The sequence below is a fragment of the Drosophila guanche genome, unplaced genomic scaffold, assembly GCF_900245975.1.
Source record: "Drosophila guanche unplaced genomic scaffold, DGUA_6, whole genome shotgun sequence".
Lineage (NCBI taxonomy): Eukaryota > Metazoa > Arthropoda > Insecta > Diptera > Drosophilidae > Drosophila > Drosophila guanche.
In genome coordinates, this window is record NW_022995750.1 from 4,409,166 (window position 1) to 4,417,920 (window position 8,755).

Sequence of the window (8,755 nt, forward strand, 5' to 3'; positions counted from 1 at the left end):
TTGTATTTACGATTTTGACTGCTGTTGACATAGCGAAGGTCACGCTCACTGAAGTTTTCGGACCCAAATATATTCATATATATCAATTTCTTAAGACAGCTCAGGCTCAGTATCCTCTCACCGATGGCTTTTGTGGCTGGCCAATACGGCTTACAATAGACAAAAGAATGAAAGACAGACTTCACAAAGTGATTAATCGCTTCTTTGAAATCTTGTTTACAAAAATCTTTAAATTCTGAGCAATCTAGGCGGTAAAACCTACTTAAAACTCCGCTCTATAGCGTATAAGTGGCTGACACCCCAACAATTGGCTCCCTTAAAGCTTTCTAAGCACACATGCCACCCAGTTTTCGGTCCGGTACAAGCCAATTTATGAATGAATAGGCCATACTTATATATATGTATGTACTTAGGTATCGTCATTTTCCTTCCTTCTCGTTAGGCTTTCTTCCTTGAGCTGCTTGCCTGCCTTTATGTTGATAATTTGATTCGCATTGTCAGTGGTTTTCCGGGGCTTTGTTCACTCCATGAATGCCATTATATTCCACTTATTTTGTGTCGGTTGCCAACGTCGATTCTTTGCATTTAATAGGAATTTAATTATGTGCGTACGCATGTATGTATGTGTATACTTGTACTTATTCGTGTCCCTGCTCAACATCGAGGCTTTTGTGACTGTGCCTATTATTTCAGCAAGTCAAAATCTTTGACTAAAAATATGCCTCTTAAGGGTATTTGGGACGTTTAGTCATTAATAATGAAAGCATTTTAATTACTTGAGCAGCTTAGCATACACTCCAGAGTTTGCATGGGAGAATGGGCATGGAGTGTGATATATAGGAGGCAGGGCAATCAGATTTCAGGTCGTGAGTATTTTATCCAATTATCTTGTTTACTTTTGACTGGAGCTGGAGATACTTACTGCTGCTTGGATGAGCACGATATTTACAACCAGAAAATTTAAATGCGAGTATTTTACAGGGTATGAGAAAAGAATAAAAGAAATTAAAAAATTCTCCCTAAAAGGGGCGGTAATAAGCGGAAATAAGAAAAAGGTTTCTCTTAAAAAAATTAAGTCTGCGTCTGTGTCTTAAATATAAAATGTCAGAATAAAATGCATATTTAGTTATATCTAAAAAAAACCTTATATCCTTACTTAAGTACAAAACAACTTTTAGCAGAGCTTTAAAGTTGGAACAATTCAATAGACAAGAACCAATAAAACACTTGCAAGAAAATGTTAAAAGCTTTCCAAATGAGCTTTAAGTTGGCTAAATTTATAGCAAGAAACTTTTATGTCAGTGACGGGAAGCTCAGGATAAAGCTTTAGCTTAACTGGTTAAGATAAGCTTTCTTCTTATGTTTTAAACCTAAACTCAAACTTAAAATAACCAAACTTTAGCCGTTCAAACATCATTCCGCCACATCACATCTCATAAGACCTCAACCAAGTAGACTTACATATTAAACTGAACTATCAACAACCAAAATAACCCAGAAGGAACCTTCCCAATCATATGCAAGCATCAACAAAAACCAAGCACATTATCTTGCTCAAAGCACGCCAGAGCCTTAATCATTCAACAAACACCAATGCCTTAGCCACTGGAAACCCTGTTTAGCCTGAAAGGAAAGGGTTTTTCCTGCCTTCACCATTCTCTACGTAAGAATGCCCCCAAATACCACAATTTCCGCCTCCCCCTAACACAATATTATTGCCCAACTTTTTGCCAAGAAGCCTTTTAGCAGCTAACTGACCTTTTGGCAGGGGTGTGCTCCTTCCCACAATGACCTCAGCAGTGCCCCCCGAAAGTTTATACAGGTCAAAGAAAATATTTTGGATGAGCCCAATAACAATATGAAAAGTTCCTCAGCGGGGCAGCGTGTGCCAGTATTACCCATCCACATTGTTTGCTTTTGGGAGGCAAGCAATAAAACAGAGAAATTAAATTTCTATAAGTAGGAAACAAAACACAGAAGCCAAAAATAAAAAAGAGTTAACCCAAAATCGGAAAATGACCCGAATGGAAACCGCAAGCCGCAAACTTTGCAGCCCGATCGACGAAGGTAAAAATGCATGAAAATCGCTTTAATTTTCCAGCTGCGGCTGACCATTAGCCACACCGAGAGAGGATGAGAGCAGGGACAGTACCCATCTGCTTGATTACATTTTACCCCTGATTTATTTTCCGACCAGGCCTTGGGCTTCGGTCCGATTTTGGCAGAGATTCGCCAAAATAAATTGGAAACTGTTTATGGCGCTGAAAAAAAAAATCTAATTAAATTGGCCAGCCATTTGCCTGCTACCGAAAACTTAGCCCACAAAACTTGGTTTAGTTTTCAACACCTGCGAACATGTTTACACTTCCCGGAAAGCCCCCGCTCCGACACGGAATCCGACTTCAGCTTCGATTCGGGGAAAAGTTTTGGTCAGGCTGTGCTTTTGCATGCCAGGCACATAACTCATTTCCAGCTTCCTGCTGGTCTCCCCCTTTTTGGGAAAATATACATACATATTTGTTTAAAACTGAACAAGTCAACTTTGTTAATATATATAAGATAAGTTTCAGTGTTTCCTCTTGTTAGCTTCAAGCATCTTCTTATCTGAGTGAGCTTTAATATTGGTGGCACTCACCTGCTGCCGTTCGCTTCACCTTGACCAATTTATTTGCACTGGCTTTATTATTGGCAAACTTTTGAAATGACTATCACCCATCCAAATAAATAATGAATCTTTGCATAACTTCAAAAGGCAAAGTATGCTTTTCGCCTGATAAATGCGAAAGCCATGGCATGAGTCAGTCCCTCGAAAAGCCAACTCATTCAATTAACGCGCCCATTTGGATTCAATAAATTTCGAGTAGAACACTTAATGGTCACGAAAGAGAGGTATTGCGGAATGGTGATGGAGAAGGTAATAAAGATGATGGAATATTACGCTGAAGGTTAAATGTTTGTAACTAGTTTAAGGATATATACGAAGTCGTGGCATGGAGTCATGCACTCTTCCTCTCCATTGTTCGTCCATTTATAGAGCATCCCATAGTCTAGAATTCTTGCCCATACTATTCCCCTTGGACATCAACTCTTTTTTATGACCATCCATTAAGGATATATTAAAATCAACATTGTGGAATTTTTATGGGCCTCCCCCAAAGTGGGCTTAACAATGAGTGTGTTGAAATAGGCCTGGTCCAGGCAGTTGACAAATACTATGAGGACCGAAGGAATAGGCAGCGGTCAGTGTTTAATGTCAGCGCCTACATGTCCTGAACGTAATTGCGCATACGCCATGTTGCCCAGGAACGATAACAAAGGGGGTTTACCACTTGTTTCGACAAAAAATGAGCTGCGGGTGGGGAAATTCCAGCACGTCGTCATAATTTACTACCTCCGAGCAGCTGAAACTGTAGAAGCCATAAAAATGAGGCATCAAAACCATTTAAGGCAGCAACTTAGCGACATTGTCTTGGCAATCCAAGAAGCCAAATGAGCGTACAATTTCCAAGAAAATTCCTTTGTTAACTCAGCTTTATTTTGTTTGTGTGTTTCAATTGAAACTTATTAAGGCAAGAACAAGATCCAAAAAATCAAAAGGAACACACGAAATGAATTGGGGACTCACTGGAAAAGTAAATTAGCATTGTCTTTAAGCCCAAGTAAACCACAGTCGATATCATTAAAATGTAAATTTAAGCGTTGGAAAATGGGTGACCTAATAGTTTATTTTGCAATAACGATTAACTAAAATCTTTTCCTAATAGTTTTTACTTTAATAAAGATTAAGTGCCACATGACATTAATAATAAAACAATCTCCATTTAATCGGGAATGTTAAAGCATTCAGACAAGCCGTAAATGTGGCTCCATTCATAAATATAAAATGCGAGTTGTGGATGGTAAAAGCCATCTGCCAATGAACTAAGAAAACAAAATTCCCTACTTTATGTTACACTCGTATTTAAGAGAGTACCGAAAGAAAAGAGAGTGGTGTCTGCAAGAGAAAATTACCCTCCAGTTTGGTCAGAAAATGGTTCAAGTCTTTTAATGTTCAATGGTCCAAAGCAGCAATAAAGTTGCTTAAACAAATAAATTGAGTCTTCTTATGATAAAAAAATAGCCTTCGTTAAAAATCTTTATTTAAAAACTTTGTAAATATCTTATTTTTATTGTTTTTTTTTTAAATTTTTTTATATTTTGTTACAAAGCTTTGCCATAAGGAAGACGGTTATTGAGGAGCATGATAAATATTCTGGTCCGTTTCTGTATAACGGTACCTATTCCCATTTGTCTTACCATCCAATTAGCTAACAATGAACATGTTTCTCTTCATAACATTATCTTCTGTTTCGGGGGAGAGCGTAAATTGCACACTAAACATAACAATAAACAAAATTTGTAGGGTTCTTTGCTCCCGACGTAATTTTATCTTTAGGGGCAATCAGGACTCTTTTCCCATCTCATAATAATTGAGATATATTTTTGGACGCAGCATTCGAATCGCAAACGGAATTCAATTGATAGGCTTGTCAAATTGGCAGACGATTATAATTTGCCATGGGCCCGGAGAATCCGAATCAGCTACGATTCAGCTAGAGAGCCAGACGGAGGGATCGAACAGCAAGGTCAGGTCAAACTTTTTTCCTTTGTAACGCATTTGCAGCTTATCTTTTTTCTCTGTTTTCCTGATAGGCCATAGCCATAAAGGACTCATAAAACAGTTCGATATAAGTGCGAATGGCAGACGTCAAGAGTCATAGAGTGTCCTTGACATTGATGGGCATGGGAGATGGAGAAGTAGATGGTCTAGAGCTGGAACTTGGCCGTCGTCGTCGTCGTCTGCCCCCCGAAAACAAACGAGTAATTACTTCCGGTGCCATGTTTATCAAGTCAAAGTTAAAGCCAAATGTGCAGCGGAACAAATGTTTGAATGTCTGCATAAAGTATCTTTCACATTTACGTTTTTCGAGTTTTGAAATCTACGTTTTGTGTGCAATGGTCAATGGGTACTTCGATTTTTTTAAAGAACATCGCTAATATATAACTTTATGGTTCACTTTTTGGTTTTTGGGAGCAATAAAGTTATAGAATCTTAGTTTGAGTGAACGATCGAATTATCAAATAGGGGCAGACATTTTAAGCCTTAAATTTTTCAGTTTTCCCCACTGAAATTCCTTAAAATTCCTTCGACATTAACCTTAAAGGGTATTTCCACATCGTTGTATCAACAGACTTCACGTTCGTCGTGTTTTTCTTCCGTTTGCCATGAAAATAAATGCGCCAGAATTTCTTCGTAGATTTTTTACCATTTTCCATGCATATATTAGGATGCTATTGAACGGCCATTAGGCCAGAGGGTTTTGGCAATTGCCTGAAACCAAACCCACAGACAGACCCCGAAAAAGGAGCAGCAATGTCGTGCGAGTGCAGTTCTCATTTAGCCATAAAGTATTCACTGTCACTTGGCTGATTGCATTTATAACAATTTTTTGCTATTAAAATTGTCTTTGGCTTATTCCCAATTGCAGGACATATTTTCATTCTCGGAGACTTTCATTATGCCAATGCCAAGCCAAGGCAAGGACAAGTCACACAAAAAGTTGTCGACAATCCCAGAGACACATACTCGCAGTCGTAGTCACAGTTTTGAAGAAAAGTTTTTGTCCGTCAGCACAAAAAGATAAAGTCTTTGATTTCGAAGGGATTTCCATAGCTTTTAGTTGAATTGAAATGCGTCCAGACGGGTGATCAGGAGGGCAGCAGCTGAGCTTGAGCCAGAGATACGACTATGACAATGAGTAAAGAACTGAGAGTGGAATCAAGATTGGGGAAAACTGGTGGAGAAAAGGTCAGCATAATTAATGTTGATGGCCATTGACCGACTTAGACAGGGTGTTATATAAATGGTTTGCATTCAATTTCGGGTGCTGGCATTAATTTGTCATCAGTACAAATCTTGTCAGGTGGATCAGGCACGTGCCCGAAAGAGGTCCTTGCCCAAATAACTGCTCACATAATTAATTACATTCATTTGTGTTTCCTGATTTGTGTACGACCTCTTTGCCGTTGGGATCCATCATTAATATCCTTTCATATTGATTCCCTTAACGGAAACTCTTTCCCCATCTCTAGAAGTCTTGAACCTTTTCATACGCTTTTCTGCATACATTTTTTTCCTCTTTTCCTGACAACGCTGCGTATGAGCAGCGTTTAATTGAATTGTTCATTGACATTTTGCTTTGTCGCAGTCGATGCCAATGCTGGGGCAACCCGTTTACATTGTCAACTTTTTAATTGAGTTATATAATTGCATACTGCACAAAGTTCCCTGCTGAAAAGCGATGCATACGCTGCCAGGGGTGAACAAATTTCCGCCACCCAACTCTCTAAATTGAAAAATTCCAAATTAAAATGTATAGCAATGCGGGTGGAGGGCGTAGAGGGTCCTGGAAAAAGTTTTCAAACTGTTTTTGATATGCTGTGAAATATTAAAATAATGGAAAATGTGTGCGCAACACCCACTTGATGCATGTATACAATGGCATCGATAGATGGGTTGCTTCTGATGGAGCAGAATAAAAGATCAAAAGAAAATAGTTTTCCCATGGTAGATGGTTAAAAATGGCAGTAGAGCCTATTCTCCGATAGTTCATGTTGGACGTACACAAATCTGGTACCTTTATTTTCTACCTTAATACTAGTTATAGCTTTATACAAGTTTTACCCAAAAGTTTTTTATTTTCTGACTTTCTAGAACTTTCCTAAAGAAATAAGCACAGCCGCAGCACAGCTGTTGAATTTTTTTATGTTATTTATGGACATAATAAATACCCACTCTCTACCTCCCGCACTAAAAGACTCCCAACCACCCTCTTGACCACGTTAAGAGCTCTCAATATGGGTTGTCCAGGTGTCGCTCCTGTTTGATTAGGTATGTATATATAGACATGCAATATGTGGGCTGGCCACAACTTGAGACTTATTTATGGCATCGACAAACCACTTGATGGCATCTTTCAACTGCTGGACACGCCCACAAACAATTCAGGGAGTGAAATGCAAAAGAGGGTCTTTTGCAGGGCACAGGAAGGCTGTACGGGCATAGGCCATTCATTACTCATATCAATTGGCCCGAAGGCTGGACTATTTGCGCACACTCTCGACTGAGTTAATTGGCTTATATTTAAATGGATTTTTACAGACCTAACGTAGAATGGGGAGCTGCCTACCTCTAACTATAGGTATAATATGTGTGTATGCCGCTGACTAAATCTGGAGTGAGTGTGTCTCCCTTCTATATCAACATATGTATGTTTATTCCTTCTAATTAATTATCTAGCTTTAATAATAATTTAAATATAATAATAATAATAATACTTCTTACACTAGTGGGTATACTCATAATGAGGGCCGTATTTGCTGGTGGGAGTGGGCGCCCGTCGCGCGCGGTACTGCCGCAAAGCATTGCTTCGCACGCTCGAAGGCTCCTACTCCGTCTCCTGTTTACGACTCCTCTCCAATGCTCTCAGCGTTCGCATGACGCTCGAGGCGAACTCTGCGGCCGCTTCCCATGTCCTTGGCTCGGCCAGCATGATCGGCACCAAGGTCTCGGAGGAGATCCTGGCGCCTACTGCTGTCTCCATGCGGTGTCGCTCGTGGTCGAACCGGTGGCATTCGAAGAGGACGTGCTGTGCATCCTCCACTATGCCGGTGCCGCACTCTGGGCACCAGTCCTCCGTCTCGTGGCCAAAGCGCTTGAGGTAGCTGCGGAAGCAGCCATGACCGCTAAGCGCTTGGGTGAGGTAAAAATCTACCCGGCCGTGCTTCCTCTCCATCCAGGCTTGCAGCTTCGGTATGAGGGTGTAAGTCCAGCGCCCCTTAGTTGACCTGTCCCACTGGTTCTGCCATCTGCTGATGCTGTTCCTCCTCGCTGCAGCCTTCAGCTCTGCTCTTGTCGCATCGCTTTCGCCCTGCACGGCTGTATGGATCTCCGCTCTCTCCCTTATTAGCTCCCTGAGTGGGACTTGCCCCGCAATGACTAGCGCAGCTTCGTCCGACACAGTCCGGAACGAGCACGCTATTCGTAGGGCACACAGCCTGTACGTCGCCTCAACGCCTCGCATGTAGGTCTTTACCTGAGCGGCTTTCGCCCACGCGGGCGCTGCGTACAGGATCTGCGACGTCACAACACTCGTCAGGAGCTTCCGCGTTGCCTGCTTCGGACCTCTGGTGTTGAGGAGCATCCGTGAGAGCGCTCCTGCGGTTCCGCTGGCCTTCCTCTGCACGTACTCCAAGTGCTCCTTGAAGGAGAGGCGAGTGTCGATGAGCACCCCGAGGTACTTGATTGCCCTCTGCGAGCGTATCGTGGTGCCACCGACCTGCACACTTGCAGTCTCTACAGCTTTCCGGCTCGATATGAGCACCGCCTCGGTCTTCTGCGCTGCCAGGTCCAATCCGGCGACCGTAAGCCACGACTCCACGGCTCGGACGGCCGCGTTGGCGAGCTCCTCCACTGCGGCAAGGTGCTTGGCCACCACTACTATGGCGACGTCATCCGCAAACCCCACCATGCTGGTGTTGGCTGGCATCGGGAGTCTCAGGACTCCGTCGTACATGGCGTTCCAGAGCAGGGGTCCCAAAACGGAGCCTTGAGGGACTCCGGCTGAGACTTTGTATGCCCTGGAACCCATACTGGTCTCGTACGTCAGCACCCTGTCGCTGAAGTAGCTACGCGCTATCCTCTGTAGGTAACCAG